Below are 18830 nucleotides of genomic sequence, written 5' to 3'. Positions count from 1 at the left end.
GTTAATAAAACAGTGATACAAGAATAGAAACTCATTTTTAAACATATAATACATTTTTAACCAAATGATAATAAAAATCTAAAGTAAATGAGCGAGTGGGTGAGTTTTAACGGCGCTTTGAAGAATATTCAAGTAAGCATCATCATTATCATCATCATTGTAAGCATCTTCATTGGTGACTAAAGTACTGTCGGAAATGCTAGAAAACTGCTTTTTGCCTGTTAAAAAGGGATATAATTTTTCACAGACTGTTGTTATTGAAATATCGAATAACTACCGATCGCCCTACCTGTGGTTTGAAGAATTTCAGTCACAAGGAGTCCTATCGACAAGTTTACAGGAGACAAATTCGAACGAAAACAGGAAGTTCACATTTATTCAAAGTCCAATGATGGCAGTCTGAAACGGACTATAGAAATATGCGCACGTGACTCCGTCACAATGACAATAATGTAGTCTTCATAAAACATCTACTCCACACACAGAAATCATTTTGCGAAAATTCTAGATGTGCATCTTCTAAAATGACAAAATGACGCTGCGTTTTCTTGTGTTAATATTGCTCCCATGATGCATGTTACATTACACTTGCATAGCCATAACCAAGGTACACGATATGGAATCTGTCCTTGGAAATGCATACAAAATATTTATACTTTAGAGAGATATAGGGAAACCATTTATTAATTTAGATAGGGTGAATTACCGAACAGCCCAAGCTATGGTGTTTTCAATTCATACCATCAAGTCTACGGTATGATAAGAAAACAAAACAGGTATAGGGGTGGTCTCAAAAACAAAACTGGGGCGTAAAAGGATATTAGACAGCTTTGATACAGGGTGATTAGGCGTATAGTGTACAAGCTTTATGAGCAGAAGGTAACCCTGACTTGTAGTAGAATTTGGGAGGAATTAAAGATACAATTAATTTTTCCCGGACTGCACTTTTGCTCTCCAAGAGATGGGATTTCGATACACTGCGCGTGGCGATGACAAAGCACTTTTCAGAGGAAACTATCCCGATCCTGTCTATGAGGTCACATTATCTCCGAATCAACTATCACAGTCAGGGTCAGGGCGATAATTTACCTTGGTGAATCATTCCACTGACTACATGTGGCTATTGGCAGATGGACAAAAAGCATCCATGGTACCATCAGGTAAAGGTAATCGTGTCATTGTTTTGCAGGCTGCAACCCATGATATGGGGCTTATTGATGGATGTTTTGGAGGCGAAAAAGAAAACTGGTGATTTTCATAAGGAAATTATTGGAGGTGATGTGTTCATAGACTGGTTGGAACTTCAGCTATTGCCCACTTTAAACAACGCCAGTGTGACTCTCATGGATAACGCCAGTTAATATAACGTCCGGGAATCACATACCGACGCCCAAACCATGAGTAGTCTGAAGTCGACCATACAGGAATATATGACATTGGTCGACTTCAGACCATATGAAACGAAAGTTCATCTAGTGGAGAGAATTCGGCTGAATAAGAAACCAGTAAAGTACAAGACATATGTGCTGGCGGCACAACACGGTTAGGTTGTCTTACGTACGGCAGTCAGACATTGTGAGCTCAACCCTGTTGTGTCTATCTTGGCTAAATGTACAGGGTTCGTGGCAAGACATAACACAAGATTCAAAAGTACAGATTCATATACGTCATCAGCGGAGATAGATACTTCCTAAAGAAACCAACTGTAGAACAACAAATAGTTCTGGGTTCCAAAACCGCAACCTTCCAATACTCATCCCGTTTCATAGCTCTTAACTAGTCTGTCATGTTTCCACGCAAATATAATGCAGTACCTATCCTAAATTGCTACCCCATCAACGCATGTCAATTAAGTACAATAACAGCAATATTTTGAGACCACCCCAAACTCGGTGACATTCGCACCTGTGAGAATGCACGGGACGGTGTGAGGTCATCACCTCGGGACAGGTGTTAGGTAACTACCTCAGGTTATAGTCCGTTTCATACATGCATGACAACACACGAATATTTTCTAAGTTTATCATCATTTTACCTGTAAAAGTACATTTTAAGGGTAATCACAGTGTCAGTTAGGACAGGCTAGAATAGGGCAATTCGCGTTATTTTGATATATTCTCTTTTTATAGTCCTATGACTCGTATTTATTAAATGAAGCCAGAAAAGTAGTTTTCTAGCATTTCCGACAGTACTTTAACTTTGCGTCGTATCTTTGTTTTTTTCATAAGTAAATGTTAAATAAATAGGTGTTGGAACATAGCTTACAAACAGAAGATGGCAACATTCTGTAACAGCATATAACACTTTATCTCTTAAACAATTACATAACCGTATGGTACCGAACTGATAATAAATATAGCTTATCGTCTAGTGGGGTGAGAGCTGTTTTGGTAGCCGAGATGATGAAAAATTCATTGTTAAAACTTCTTTTTTGATGGAAGGTGGCCATCGTTTGAGAATGGTTAAATAAACATTTGAACATTTGATGACGCATATGATTTTGAATAAAGGTTTTTTTCTGAATACCCTTTGCTGTACGCCTTTCAACGATGACACCTGGTGCTTTGTCAAAGATGAATGAATAATTCTTGGCACGAAGTCCCACAAACTCCGTAATCACTTTACCACCTGCCTCATCCTTCATGACACCGATGGCCTCATGTCGGATGGCAGAATGAAGGGTGTGGTCTTTGGGATAATTGGACGTGTCAAAGAGCTCCAGGTGAGCTTTCATGAACTCGTAAAGGTCCGTGTCCGTCATCAGTAATTTTAGTTAGATCGCCATATTGTTTCAACATAACATCATAGTGAAATGACATGAGAATTTGTTTGGCGTGTTCTAAAATGACGAAGCCAACAGTCACGGGATGATCTAATGTTATGGATACTTTATCCATATTCACCTACACTAAATGTTCTGAAAATACCAATCGATGGCGTCTATCTCTTGGCCCCGATACCCATTTAAAGCCGCCACGTGGTAACGGCTTAGACATGGCTGCCCCGCCACAATACATTAGATAGGACTCGTCCAAGCTAGAGTCAAAATCATCCATGCACTTTTTGTTGGCCTCGGCGTGACGATGACCTATCATGGCCACGCCTCCAGTATACCTCTCTCGATAAAGGTGTACATGTCGGGGTCGGTGAACAAACGCATGACGTGAACAAACTTTCTCGTCATGCGTAAACAAGCATCCATGGAAAGCAACAAGCATGGAAAAGCATACCACCATCCCCATACTGTTTTGAGTCATTCACCGGATCGAGAATACATTCAAAATCGGCATAGACGACAAATGAGGTCCGTTGGGTTTTTGACATATGAAAAAGCGAAAACTCTCTCACGGCTTTATCTGGCTCGGGCATTTTGACTGTCTGAGCTTTATGGTGACAATAGGGCTTATGCTTTTCTAAACAGTGATCCGAAGTAAAGGTCCACAAACATTTGCGACAGATACATTTGTTTCGATGATTATTATCTCGTCTCACCAAACCAGACAAACTGGTGATGAGTACGAAGTGAGACGCTCCAACATCTTCTGATGGTACTTCATCATCGATATCGGGCTACAGGAGTAGGATATCTGTCATTCTCTCCTTTGCCACAACATCGCTTTGATCGCTAATACGAGCGGGGAACACAGTGTCTTCCTCGTACCCGTACACGTTTAAAGCTAACTGATTCATACGTTCAAAACGACCGATATCTTTCAACAGCATGGGAAAGTTCAAGTTTAGATTCCTGTGCCGTGTAAATGTACTTGTTCTCGCACATGCTCTGACCCAACAGGGTACAGTTGAGCCAGTACACAAGACATAAAACATTTCTCGTCCTCTGTATTTAGTATTCAACAGAGAACGTTTGCATTGCAGCTGACTGGAAAGGGGAATGTAGGAAGAGACGCGAAAAGGTTCAAATTTCACAACAGACAACGCCACACTGAAAACCTCTTCAAAGCTTAAATTGGAACTATCCCCTTATTCTATTCATGTATGCTAAAAATTGTGTGTCTAAATCGTCGGCTACAGTAGCCAGTTCCATTTTAGTACCAAAACAAGCATGAAATACTCATATCCCACGCCAATATGACGCGTCCGGTTGTGTGCAATGTATTAGCTCCTGTGAACTATGTTCTGTGAACACTGGACCTTTTTGTAAATGGCCTAATTGCAAGCACTAAAAAAGTTATTACTGGTGTTGTTTTGCCTTCTGCAGTTTATGATAGAATATGTAACTGTATTTGTAATGAGTTGTGTTATTACTTAACAATAATCAGAGAAGTAATGGAGTTCTTACTTTACTTAGAGATCACTTTGAGCAGGGGTCACCATGAGGTGTACTGAGAAGTACAGCACCAATCATCTTATGACCTGGGTAGTAGACTGGATTCTGGAATGCTACAGCACTGGCATGATCAGTAAACAACAAGTCCAGTGTAGCTCCAAAACAGTGAGTTTGGGAGTGAATGAGTTGAGTCATTTACCGCACATTAAAGAAATCTTCAAGTTTCAGGGTTTTTTATGATTCCACGATGCACTGCGATGAAGTATTCTGGTTCGGGTGCCACTTGTAAATTATGTTTTCACAATAATTCACCATATACCTTGTCCAAGTTCCTTTGTCAAGATGTACACATCTCAATTAGGTAATTATGGTAACGGTTCTCAGAACACCCTGCGTAGATGTTTTTTGTAGAATATGCAATCTCATTAAAATCAGATCTTAGCTCTCGGTACCGCTAAACAAAGATCTGAGGACACTGCGGGGTCAAGTCAGAACGACCTCTTATCCGACCAATCAGAGCGTCGCTTACCAGATCATGAAAATGACAGTAAGAATGTGATTTCTGAACACGGGGTATTCCGAACTATAGTTACGGGCATAACGACTGAATCCATACAACCTAGACCATCTATTAGTCATTCCTAAATATTCTTTTGTTTAGGTTTCACATTTATAATCGAGAATTTGTCCAAATATGTTTCGAAGCGTAGTGCCGTTATGCGCGAGAAAGCTGCCTCCTGATTGGCTAATGTCGACTTCTTGTCTGTCATTCCATTGGTCGGTCAAAGTTCGCACAAGGTCGGTCTGACGTGACGCGTAATGGGGTTTCCTCATATCTCTGTTTAGCGGTAGCGAGAAGTAAGATCTGATTTTAATGAGATTGGTAGAATTTGTAAACAGTTTCCGGTTTACATTCATAAACACTCCCAAACTATCAAAAGGCACCAGTTTACCACGAGACCAATATTTATATGCCAAGTTTGGCGAAGAAATATTGTACGATTTTCAAGATCTGTGCCAAGTTTGGTAATCTTCAGTCTAAAACGTAACCATCTTCTCAATCTGGTCGCGGGGCAGACACGGCAGCCAAACACTGGAGACCAAACGAAGCTCCGCAGGGTTGCTTTTCTCGACAAGTATTAGGAGGCCGGACTACGGAATATGATTTCATTCCTCAGGGTCGAGAAGAACACGATCCATATTTCTATTTATTGAAGATTCAACCCAATGTTATTCAACATTTAAAATCTCAGATTTTCAGATACACTAGTCATAGTGCCATTCCACTTCGCTCAGTCATTCAACATCAAGGGAAAACTTGGAATTTTCAGATACACTATTCAGAGTGCCATTCCACTTCGCTCAGTCATTCAACATCAAGGGAAAACTTGGATATTTTTATAAACTATTCAGAGTGCCATTCCAATTCATTCAAGATAAGTGAATAGTTTAAATGGAAACAATTTTCAAAATGATAAATGGGTTGACCCACATCATGAACAAGTGTCCCAAAGTGGCTGCCTATATTGAGACACGGTATAGGAGGTATTGTACCTGAGGTATTGTTCCCATCTAGGTCCCATCAGTACAACGCGTGTCCCGTCCATTCATACAGCCGGATGTCGCATGGGGCCCACATTATATAGATACTAACGTATTATCTCTAAACAGGGTGCTGTAATTTCAACATAGGTCACCGTAAGGGGGACGGTTATTTTTGTAGTGAGTGAGTTGGGTTTAACGCCGCTTTTAACAGTATTCCAGTTATATCGAGGCGTGTCAGCTTAATGTGGGGGAAAAGTGATGCAGGTCTCAGACGTTTACCACTTCGGTGAAACCCACGAGCACGGGCATGGTACTGACACCTAGAAACATAATTTGGGCGAACCGGGATTCGAACCCACAATCATCGGTTTCTGGAGCTGGGCGATACCAATGTCATCGTATAGAACAAACATTTGACAACAAATAAAGAAGATATTGGTGAGTTGTGATCGACATTTACTGACAAAAACATCATGGTAACACAGGTACTGTTTTTGACCTTAGACAATACCTAAAATAAGTATGGAGCTGCAGGATTAAGTAAACGAGTTACATTTGATGTTTCATGTGAAAATGTTCCTTAAAGTCTCTACTTGATATGACACGTGAAACAGATCAGTAGCGGGTATAACCGCCACGTGCCCGGATGACGCATTCCACCCTACGTCTCATGCCTCCAGTCAGACGTTGGATCTGTTGATGGGTCAACAACAACCACTCTTGATGCAATGCTGCTTCTAATTGGCGTAAATCTTGTACACGAGGATCTCGTGCCTGTATGCGCCGCCCCGGACTATCAAATCTGGGCTCATTCCTGGCCAGGGTAGAGTCGTTATTGCATTGGCCCTCACGTAATCCACGACTGCATGCGAACGATGAGGCCTGGTATTGTCATCCATGTACTGAGGTTGTGTAGCAAGAGGGTGGTTGTCCAAATGAGGAACGACGACTGGCCTCAAAACGTCCAGGATGTACTGAGCCCCTGTTAAGTTGCCCCTTATGGTGACCAAATCAAACCTTCAATCATGAGAGATACACCCCCAAACCATCACCGAGCCCCCGCCGTATGCAACAGTCGGTTTAATGTTCCTGGGGATGTAGGCCGTGTTCCGGTGCCTCCAAACTCTCGTTCTTCTATCAGTGACGTGGAGCAGAAAGCGACTTTCGTCTGACCAATGGATCCGTCTCCAAGTTCTCAGATTCCAGTTCTGTCGCGCAATACACCATGCTAAACGAGCAGCTTTGTGGTGATTTCTCAACAAGGGACGCTTTATGACTCGTCTAGCCCTCAGTCCTGCTACTTTCAGCCGGTTCCTGACGGTTCTGGTGCTGAAACGACGATTGGGCAGCCACAGCTGTTTCAGACGAGTACTTGTTAAAAAAGGTTCTCGGCGTATGAGACGAAGAAGTTCACTGTCTTCGCGATGTGTCATCACAGGAGGTCTTCCAGATCTTGGGCGGTCCTGTACATCACCGGTCTCAGCATGTTTCTCGACTAAACGGCTTACGACAGTGTGATGACACCCCAAATTCCGACCAATGGCATTACAAGACATTCCTGCGTTATGCATGCCGATTATTTGCCATCTTGTGGCGTTTGATAATTGCCTTCGTGCCATGGTCACACAATGTCATGGAATCACTGTTTAAACCCGAACTTAAGAAAGCAATTTTAACTTTTGGATATACCGCTATTAGAGATACTCGCGGGTAGCATGCTGCACGGGCTACCATGCATGGCAAGTGGGCTTTCGTCACGCATGACTGATTCCATCATCTCGAAAAATCATAATTCCTCCCGTAATTATATACTTCATGACTGTTACAAACATTGGGACCAAACAATAATGAAATATATTAGGGTGTGCTTAACATTTTCCTTTGTGTATATATTTCCTAGCAATCGACCGTGGTAATCAAATGGTGAATGAGTACATTCCCCTCTTTGTCTCGATGACTACATTTACGTACGAAAATCAATCAGTATTGGAGAGAGTAAATTTGAAATCATTAAACTTGCCTTTAATCAAAGAAATTCAACACCAGATTATATGTTGTATGTTGAATTTGGGCGATTTTCAATACGTACAATCATATACAAGGGAATGATTTCGTTTTGGCACAAACATATATGTCATAATCGGCCTGTTATAATCTTTTTAACTCTAATATTGAAATACATGAATTCTATAAATAATACTAATAACAATAGAAACAACTGAATGGATTTCATTAAGAGCTTGTTAAACAAGTGTGGCTCTGAAACATTGAGAAGATTAATGCAGCATGTGGTTTAACCAGATCGTCGCACTGCATTAAAAATACGTTTTGGTCTGCTGGAGACATGGTAATAAACGAGGGGTTAATGAGGGATACGTTCTGCCAAAGATTAAGTCTTAGATCTCTATAACAGTCACACCCTACCAAAAAGTGAACTTAATTTTCAACAGTTTTGCCATTACATAATTTACAGACGCGTTCAGAAACAGGAGTTTTCGGGCGTGTATAACGGCCTCTGTCTAGTTCTGAAGGTAAAGTTCCACAGCGAAGTTTAGCTAAGTGCTTCGTCGTGATCTATCCAGATATGACGAACATAAAATGGAACATTCAGTGTATTTTTAAACAATCTTAACATTCTAAGCTTATTACCTGTAGTATGGCAAGTGTCACTGCAAAGTCCATGAAACCAGTTTTCCACATCAAGTTGTATCAATTTTTATCTACTTTCGGAATGACAAGCTATTAATATCCGTGAGAGAGCTGAATTCAACTTCATCCAGAAACGTACAACTTCAATTTTGTGTTAAGTAATAATCGATAACCAATCCATCTCACCTCTTACAGCCAAATTAGGAGTGTTTTTTCCTAAACCTAAGATACGTCCACAACCCGCAGTGTGGTCACTGGAGCAGAAACTTCACTCGCGGAATAAGGGGAGCTGAGCTGAGTGAGCTCGGGGGTTATCGACAGTTGTTTGCATTCAATGCTCCAGAACGGTCGACGTGCTGACCCTTTAAAGGTTCTGCCTCGGAGCATTATGGTTAGAGAGGATACGCCGAATGTTTTCTGAATATATCAAACAGACGAAGCAGGTAGAATTTACTTTAATTGTATTATAATTCACATTGTGAAACAGGCTGTTGCCAGTTTAATCAACGTGCTGACTGCATATCGCTTCAATACATAATTAGATGAAATGTGAGCATTGTACCTTATATCCCTTCCTTTGAAAAATCAATATGTTAGCCTTTCGAATGCGAAGTTGGTGAAATGTATCGTGTTAATTGCCTGTAACAAATACTCTAAGACTTATTTCATTTGGGGAATATGATCACGTGTTCTAACCTTAAACCGTCTACTTATGTCTCCGTTTGAAAATCTAAAAACTTTATCCCTTAAACACGTATATTTCGAGCACTGTTCTCCCTGTCCTAGTCTAGGACTAGATGTTAATCAAAGTTCATAATACAAGTTGCGATTATGTGTTTGACGTGTCTTTTAGGGACCGACAATTTGATATTCTGAAAAAAATAGTTACGCTATAATCTGCTGAAAAACGTTGCATGGTGAATTAAAAAGAATATTATATGGGTTCCTAGTTTCAATTTTTTAAATAAAATATGGTTTTGCAGCTGTAGCAGAAAAGATGATCGCCCTCAAAACCAAATCCCAGGCCTAGAATACTAGTACGAGATAGCTGGTATGTCAGTAACGACACAGCTAACACACCAAGGACACCAAGAATAGACTTCACACCATCAATGTGGAGATTCGAATCCGGCTCTTCGGCGTGGCGAGCCAAATTTTAACCACTACCATAAACCTCTGATGACGTCATCCTATTGTTAAGCACAATACCTTGTAAGGCCTCGGCGATATCAAGTTTGAGATCATTAGGTCTATCTGGGATTAAGAGACCTCATATAAGGTCATTTGGAGTTACACAAAGTTGGTTGGTTGGTTTGTTGTTTAACGCCGCACTCAGCAATATTCCAGCTATATGACGGCGGTCTGTAAATAATCTAGTGATTAATATCATGAGCATCGATCCACGCAATCGGGATTGATGACATGCATCAACCAAGTCAGCGAGCCTGACCACCCGATCCCGTTAGTCGCCTTTTACGACAAGCATAGTCGCCTTTTACGGCAAGCATGGGTTGCTGAAGACCTATTCTACCCCGGAATCTTCACGGGTCGAGTTACACAAAGACCTGTCCCAACTGCATTTAAACCAATGGAACATACATGCTATGCTACCCCCTGGTAAGAGATTTTACTTTTTAGAAGAAAGATCTGATGAGTTTGGAAGCGGATGAAATTTTAACTTTGTGTTTCCAACGTCCAATTTTCTAAAATCGAAGACAAGAAATCTTTTTCATCAAGTAATTTCACTTGTCGTGTTAAGTTTTGTAACCCACTGCGACATCGGGGCAGGTGATGAGAGGTTGATCAATTTGAGATGTCATGACTTAGTTTGTCTATGCTGCACGTGTTTTTCTCTCTCACACCGTCTGATCGCATTCCTTTATACCGTGACACACTGTATTGTTTCACTATAAGATATCTCGATGTGTTCTTATTATTTATGTTATTTCTGGCATTTAGCAAGTTTATAAGCCAGAGAAAACACCACCCTCGGTATTTCTAGCGATTAATTCATTACAGATAAAAATCGATCGAAACACCTCATCATTGTAACCATCATGAATAAATATGAACAACAAAGATTTCACAAACAAACACATGTACATGTGGGAAGTAATTTTACGCCCAAACCTGATGTTGATCCAATTTTGCAAAATCACCGGGAGCACGACCTTGGCATGAACATTTTCGCAATATCAAGCGACGAAGTCCGTGATGCACGTGACATGTGTCCCCGGACAGGTGTTCTTCTTTCTTCGGCAGACGTGAGTTGTAAAATGCTTCTTTAAGACAAGTAGTGGCAACTCAAGCATGTAGGCCACTTCAGTATTACTTGTCCATGTTTATGGGCCTATAATGTGAAACCCCCGTCGCCTTATCAAAACAAGAGTGTGTTTTGCCAGTTCTTCATTTCCTCTGCCAATAATTTACCAAATTACTTTGACGAGCTTCCACGTAGGTTATTTCCCAATAGTTACACGTCCCATTTGTTTATTTAACAGGACTAAAAGGGGTACAAATTTTGACAATGACCCACATAAAGTTCATGATTACTTTTCTAATTTTCTTGGGTCCTTCAGGCATGACCTATGTTGCTTTAAGGTGTGTGACAAATGGGACGTGTAACTAATGGGAGGCTACCAATGATTCAGTCGCAATTGCCAGACATCCCATTTGTCAATCATCAGACAGACCAGTCAAGTGTGACCAGTGGTCTCACTGGTCTGGTCTTACCTACTGGTTACTGAGCTGTTCCTTGCTGTGGGCAGACTAAGCTACCGCAACTCGTTGATATAATAGGTGAAGCAGTTCAACCATGAAACTTGAATGTGGCTTTTCTTGCAACGAAGAAACACCCGGTTTGCACGAATCTGATTAACCCGTACATTTTTGGTCTTGCTCTGAACAAGATGTGATAGCAGACGACACATCCTACCCCTATGTGGACAGACGACACTGACTTCTCTCGCTCTCTCTCTCTCTCTCTCTCTCTCTCTCTCTCTCTCGATCGAAAACTTTGGCAGTTGCTCTATTACAATCTAATTTACATAAGCGTCTATACAATCTCAACACACTTCTCTATGGGGGTTAAGGGCCATCTTTGTCTTCTGTCTTTGTTGTTTAACGCCGCACAGCCATATGACGGCGTTCTGTAAATGATCGAGTCTGGACCAGACTATCCAGTGATTGACACCATGAGCATCGATCCATGCAGTTGGGATACGATGACATTTATCAACCAAGTCAAGCCTGACCACCCGATCCCGTCAGTCGCCTTGTTCAAAAAACAAATATTGCCTCCAAGTTTATTTAGCTGTCCTTGCAGACGTTAGTCCAGTCTCTTGTCACGCTCAGTTGGGTTAGCGAGCAAATCGACTCACGGTAGCTAGTGAGTCCTTGCGGCCATTGTCAGACAGCCGAGAAGAAGCCAGAGATCAGTGCCCCTTTAAAGTCGTATACATGCATTAATTAACAACAAAACACACGCCAGTTTGGCTGCAGCTCTTTATTGTATACCTTAGTTATGATATACGTCTTCTCATGCTTCGATCCTCCGACCAGTCGAAATTATAGTCCATTATAAGCAATTTTTGAATCCGCGAAGAAAATGCCCATCCATATTTCAAGAGTTTCAAACTTGGAGTGTTTTTTCCCTTTAATTACATTAAGAGCACTGGACGTGCTATAGAAGGATACAAATGCAAATGAAGCAATTATTGTGTTAATATTTGGCACAAGAGTTGGTAGTTATAAGCTGCATAGTACCAACATCACGATAATAGGACATGACCCCCCCCCCCCCAAAAAACAAAAAAAAAAAAACAAAAACAAACCAAAACAAAACACCAAAAAAAAAGAAAAAAAAAAGGGGCTTGGGTAAGTATCTAGGAGAAATTCTCCTTACGTTTATACATGTAGGATACAGCTGCGGTATGCATCGCACTGCATTAAGAGTGAGTGAGTGAGTTGGGTTTAACGCCGCTTTTAACAGTATTCCAATAATATCGCAGCGTGTCAGCTTAATGTGGTAGGAAAGCCCGAAGTGATGCAGGTCTCAGACGTTTACCACTTCGTTGAAACCCACGAGCACGGGTATAGTGCTGACAAACCTAGAAACATAATCGGGGTGAACCGGGATTCGAACCCACAATCAAAGGTTTCTGGCGAGCCCAAGGGACGCAACTCTGCACAGCGAATCGCGGCCAGCCGTGCCCCCAGGAAGTCAGTGACGTTGTGAAGCTCTTCACCTGTTGTTATAATATAATCAACCACGGAACGTCCATGATTAACATAAGTAACATCCTGATCACCAATCCGCCCATTCAACAAACAAAGTTTACAGTCGACGAGGTTATTCGACAAGGCCGCCATATCTGTAAAGTAACAGCGCCACCTCTTTTAATGTATCCTCTCTCGGCACCAACATGGGCGCTGCAGTTCCCGCATATCCACGAAATTCCATTGTTCTGATATTCATACAACTTTTCTAACAGATTTTCCAGAACATTCTCACCATCGTTTTCTTTCCAAACGAACCTCCTGGAGGTAAATAAATTACATATGCATAAAACTAAAATCCACGCAGGATCTGCAATAGAAGAGAGATGAGACCAGAAAATGACGTCAGATTCAGCATCTAAAATATTAACCCATAACTGTTTTATAAAGAGTTCTTAAAAAACTCACCACCTCCACCCTCGGATGAACATGACGGTGGTCTATATTCCCATACCAGGTATATCCGTCCACCGATGTATATACTCAAGATTAAAAAAAAACTCGCTCATATTCAGAAAAGATCACATTCTAAGTTGGGCAAAACGGACTCCATAAATTGTTTTTTACTTGTTTTCCGCCTGGACCAGTCACCAACGTTCCAGAAATCAAGCCGCACGTTGATCTATTCATTGTTTTTCACATGTTTGGCCATGGAAACGGAAGTTCGTACTCTTGCCAATCTCGTTGATCATCGTCTGCAAGTTAGTTTTTCAGATTTTTCTTGTTCTGAGTAACTTCCTGTTATGGTCCAGTGTCACCACAACTATGCCCGGTGTGCCGTCCCGCCGAGTTCTTCTCTCAACTCGTGTAGCACGAACAACTATCAATTTCAGACCGTCTGTTATGAGTTTCTTTACACGTCACTGCCCTGAGCATCGAGGGGCAACTGGTAAGTTTCTCAGAACCACACGGCAAACGAGTTTACTGTCTTGACTGGACTTCACGTCGTCGGAAAACATACTTCCACCATGTCGTTCTGGGATTGTTCCAGTAATTTCATTTTCTCCGTCAGACTTGCTAATTTAACGTCAAATTCTCTTTTCATATTTTCACTTTCCTGTCTAAGCACTGTTGTTAGACGTAGAGTAACTCTCGCCTCATTTTCAGCAAATTGTTCACTAACAAAGGTTTTCATGTTGTTTTTTGCGGCAAGAATGTCACAGTTCACGGCTTGTGTTGTTCGGGGTGTGCACGGACTGCACGGATGAAGCACAAAGCTAAGCTCAGCTCACTCCCCTCTACTGGGCCCAAAAGACTCGCTCAAAGCTTAGATTACTCCCCGTTGTGCTCAAATACAGCCCTGGGACTTCTAGTGACGCTTTAACAGTTTAATGTATATAACATTATTGATCCGACTGGGTCAGTGCTGATGCACGTAAGGGTCACTTCAATACAAAATCCTTTAGTGTGATTGTGTGTGTGCCTGTAGGAATGCGAAATGTAAAACACCAATGGATGGAACTGCTGGAATATTTCTCGACATGAAGGGAAAGATGACAATTGGAAAGTTGAAGTCCTCGCTCTTGCCATACAGTCTTGTGGGGAGTGTATTGTCACTCTGAATCTTTATTCTGAGATCTAACGGTCTCACTGGGCTCCTTTATTTCTATATCAGATGGGTAAATCAATGGAAGGGAATTGGCTATTTTATTGTTATTGAGTGAATGAATGAGTGAGTTGGGTTTAACGCCGCTTTTAACATTATTCCAGTTATATCACGGCGTGCCAGATTAATGTGGTAGGAAAACCCGAAGTTATGCATGTCTCAGACGTTTACCACTTCGGTGAAACCCACGAGCACGGGTATGGTGCTGACGAACCTAGAAACCGGGATTCGAAACCACAATCATAGGTTTCTGGCGTGCCCAAGGGACGCAACTCTGCACAGCGAATCGCGGCGCCTTAGACGGCTGGGCCAACCGTGCCCCCTATTGTTATTGAACGATATCAGATCATCGATATACCTGAAGCTTAAGTTAAACTTTTTGGCCAAATTACCTTGTTTTGACTTTGCCAATCCGAACAGAAATTCCGATTATACATATGCATAAAGAAACAGATCTGCAAGAAGGGTGGCACAATTGGTGCCCATGGGGATGCCTACTTCTTACCAAAATGTCTTACCCCAAAGTTTTACGTAGATGTTATCAATGATAATAAGTCCAGCATTTCACATATTGCTTTCTCAGTAAACTTTAGATGGCATTTTCTTTCATTTTTCACAAATTGTCCTGAACCTCTGAATATAGATACATAACGCATCTTTGTTAACCACGTTTTATAACAAAAAACCCATGGAACAAGGAATGAAGTTTTTCCTTAAGTTTGTCATGTGGGATAGTGGTGTACAAAGTTGAAAAATCAAATGTTTTGACAGAATGGAGCTTGGTTCTTTTCTGCGATTGCTAAAGGTCAAGCAAATCTTAAAGGTCAAGCAAATACTTTCAGTGAATATAAAGAAAGTCCTTCCTTGATTGTATTAAGGATGATAGTCAGTCTTTGAGACAGGGATTTGGTGGTACATTCGCTGGACCCGGCAATATATCTCCCTTTGTACGGAGTTTTGTGGAGCTTTGGAATCCAGTACAAATGAGGATGGACATGTCTTCAGGTTTTAGAGTCAAGTCAAAAGTTGACAATACTGATTTATGGTTTGGGTAGATTTCATACTGGCGTCATATGTTGCATTATTTGACATATCACTTATACCAAGTTCTTTGATCAAATAATTAATGTGGTGATGATTACTTACTTGGTTATATTATCCGAGGCCTTGTCAGTGGGAACAACTACAAACTCTTCATGTAGGGCAGTCAGACTTTGGATGACAGCTGGCTGGGACAGAATGGGTTGATTCCAATTCTGCATCCTCTTTTTAAGTTTGTGCATTCTACCAATGACAACATCACACACTGACTTAACCCACTCTGACATGCATTCAACATTCAAGAAATGCCGGTCAAACAAAATATACAATATGACAATATCTTACTATTTTTGTTGTACTATCCAGTCCGAGTAGAAACACTCCGATAGATTCATGCAATTTCGTCCCACGTGTGACGTTCCAATGTCTCTGTCATATATGGAGCTGATCCCAACTTGTTTCCTAATCCTAGAAACACTCCGATAGATTCATGCAATTCCGTCCCACGTGTGACGTTCCAATGTCTCTGTCATATATGGAGCTGATCCCAACTTGTTTCCTCACCCTGTGATTCTTTTGGTTGACAATCACTGATAGATATTCATTGGCTGACTAAAAGGTGCAGTGGTTGTATTGGATACACGGTGCACTTGAAGCCAGTGTATGTCGACGTGATAGGATTGTGGACCATGTGGTAAACATGTCGGCAGAGCATGCCATGCATACACTTTCTGCGAACACCTGGTGTCATCATTGACTGTCTGTGATCAATTCAAATTAATGCAACCTTATTTTGCCTTTTACGCCCAACAGATAATATCTTTTCGGCAGATAATAGAGACTGGTATTCTCTGGCGTTGGCGTTATATATTTACATCACCACACAAGAGGTAGTGTGTATTGACTGTCCGTTGCAGAGCACATGACTGCGTTTGCACAATGCCGATCGACATCATATGACAGCATGACTTTCTAAACCCTGTCAAGTGCACATTCTCTTTAAGTGTCTGTCAAATACCCGCAGTAAGTAAATCCTCCCACATGTATTATTGACATTGTGTAGAATCCGTGTTTCGATTAACAAAATTCAGCTTTCCATAGTATAATGGTGTAAATGTTTCAAGTCGTCATGCACCACTAGACACTACATTACATGGTAGATTATATTACTGATAAAGTGTAACTGAATTAATGGAAGTAAAAGTAAATAAAACTGGTTCATAGCTTTAACAATAATAATGATAAGGGTGCCCTCTAGCATTTACTTCATTGTAAGTGCACAACCCTCCTTTTCCCCCGTTCACCCCGTTTTGTATTCATGGGTACAGTCACAATACAACAGGTCATGATATTTAGATCAGTAATAATGCACAGAGTTCCGTCGCTAAGGCGCCCAGAAATCTATGAACGTGTATAGATTCCCAGAACCCCTGATTATGTTTTCTGAACCCGAGGTTTAAAAACACAAGTATGACACCCGCATAAAATACGTCATCCTCGAATAACCATTTCTTGGTTCTTTGAAAGACATTTAGAAGTGATACACATAAGGAAGAGAATATATGGATGTCAACTTCTTCTTATGAGGAACCAAAAGTTTCGGAGTATATGCTTACTCCTTCATCAGGTGAGTCAGAGAGCATATATATGTCCGGGTTAGTTTATGTGACAAATACACGTGGTAATCTTAATATCTGCATATAAAATATTGCCTAGCAGAACAAGAAATACGCTTGAAATGTTAAATCATCATGCGTAGTGATGTTCTTTCGCAATTTTTAGATTTACAATTACATAGTTCCATCATGGTGGTCAGATCATCTGCAAAAGGGATTTGTTTGAAAATGGCAGGCTACCAGGACTATTTTTAAAACTGATGTCATGGGAAACACACAAGAGTAAATGTTATGTAATTGAAAATAACAACATAACATTCATTCGTGACCAACTCGTGTTATTCCGGGACAAGCCGAATAGCGAAATGTGCCCCTCCCATGGCCATTTTTGCGACCGGGTTCAGTCTTAGCGCAAACGGGCATACCTAAAAACAATTGTCAGCTCGTTGCGTAATGGTTAACGTATATTTCCCCATATATTATATATATATTTCAGATGCAATTTAAAGCACATCGGGACGTGCGGAATTATACAGTATGATTGAACACATTAAACTGTGTCTTGGGTTTAGATGCAATCAAAAATTATTTCTGAGGGATTCTTTGACGAAGTACTTGAAATCATACGCGCATTCTGATTGGTTTGTCGTATTTTCGTACATAACATTCATCGATAGTGGGACGAGTCTTCTTGCAGGTTGCGGAAAGGGGCGAGTGGTGACGAACATGTTTTGCATAACATTTGGTCATTCGTCTGACCAATGTTTCATCACAACAAAATTTAATTCATTCACAAAACCCAAATCTCGTAACAGGAGTGAGTGAGGTTTGACGCCACTTTTAGCAATATTTCAGCAATATCACGGCGGGGGACACCACAAATGGGCTTCACACATTGTACCCATGTCGGGAATCGAACCCGGGTCTTCGGCATGACGAGCGAACGCTTTAACCACTAGACTACCCGACCGCCCCTTGTAAAAGGAGACAGGGCGACACACCCTAAAACTCAATTGACAATGTCAGTATTGGGTGTGACTACCATTTGCTTTGACACAGGCGGGGCAGCGTCGGAGCATTGAAGGCACCAGATTATTGAACACAGTCTAGGGAATGTTGTTCCAAATGTCAAGCAAAGATTGGCCAAACTGAGCTAACATTACCGGCTGGTCCTGATCCTGTCGTAGGCGTCACCCGTTCGTAAGGCCGCTCGTCACGGTCCAGTGATGGTAGCGCCTTCCTTCTCATAACTGTCCGCTGCGCTCTGCACAGCTCGGTGTCTTCATGCTCATGGGGATGAATCTCATGAGTAGTTTAATCATGTATTGTTTAGATATATGTTTACACATATGAATTATACCTTACCTAGATATATAATATTATTAAAGACATTAAATCATGAATTTATTCAGGGAGTGCAAACATACAGCCCCTATCACTACATTTGCATGCTTTACCAAAAGCCTTAACACATATCACACATTCCTCTCACACACATAAACACACTACATGAATACAAATACTATTCCATCGGCTACTGTGAAATACCTAATGACTTTCTAATCCGATTTACGACAGTACAAATACACGCTAGCCACATACAAGGTAACGAGTTCATCTGTCCCTCACTGGGTGATGTATCGGTTTTGTTTCCAAGGTGAAGTTTGGGTCCCTGCCACACGCAGGGTGAAGTGTCGGGTCTTGTCACACGCAGGGTGAAGTGTCGGGTCTTGTCATACGCAGGGTGAAGTGTCGGGTCTTGTCACACGCAAGGTGAAGAGTCGGGTCTTGCCACACGCAAGGTGAA

General features: G+C 41.3%; 1 protein-coding gene across 2 annotated transcripts in view; it reads right to left on the bottom strand.

Moving 5' to 3' along the window:
* The window catches only part of LOC124141957 (organic cation transporter protein-like), a 39091-nt gene extending 20810 nt beyond the window's left edge, over positions 1-18281 (bottom strand). Inside the window, exon 1 of one of the 2 annotated variants that reach the window (XM_046510161.2) lies at positions 18187-18281. The gene's annotated coding sequence lies outside the window, so the exon portion shown is untranslated. Of the gene's footprint in view, positions 1-10612; positions 10752-18186 lie in introns of those variants that run through there. The other variant, XM_046510160.2, reaches the window with a different exon arrangement.
* Between the last annotated feature and the right edge of the window lie 549 nt (positions 18282-18830).

Source organism: Haliotis rufescens, unplaced genomic scaffold, assembly GCF_023055435.1.
Source record: "Haliotis rufescens isolate VD_foot unplaced genomic scaffold, xgHalRufe1.0.p SCAF_3, whole genome shotgun sequence".
NCBI classification, from domain to species: Eukaryota; Metazoa; Mollusca; class Gastropoda; order Lepetellida; family Haliotidae; genus Haliotis; species Haliotis rufescens.
The sequence above is the reverse complement of the archived record's forward strand: the minus strand, read 5'-3'. Positions and strand labels throughout refer to the sequence as shown.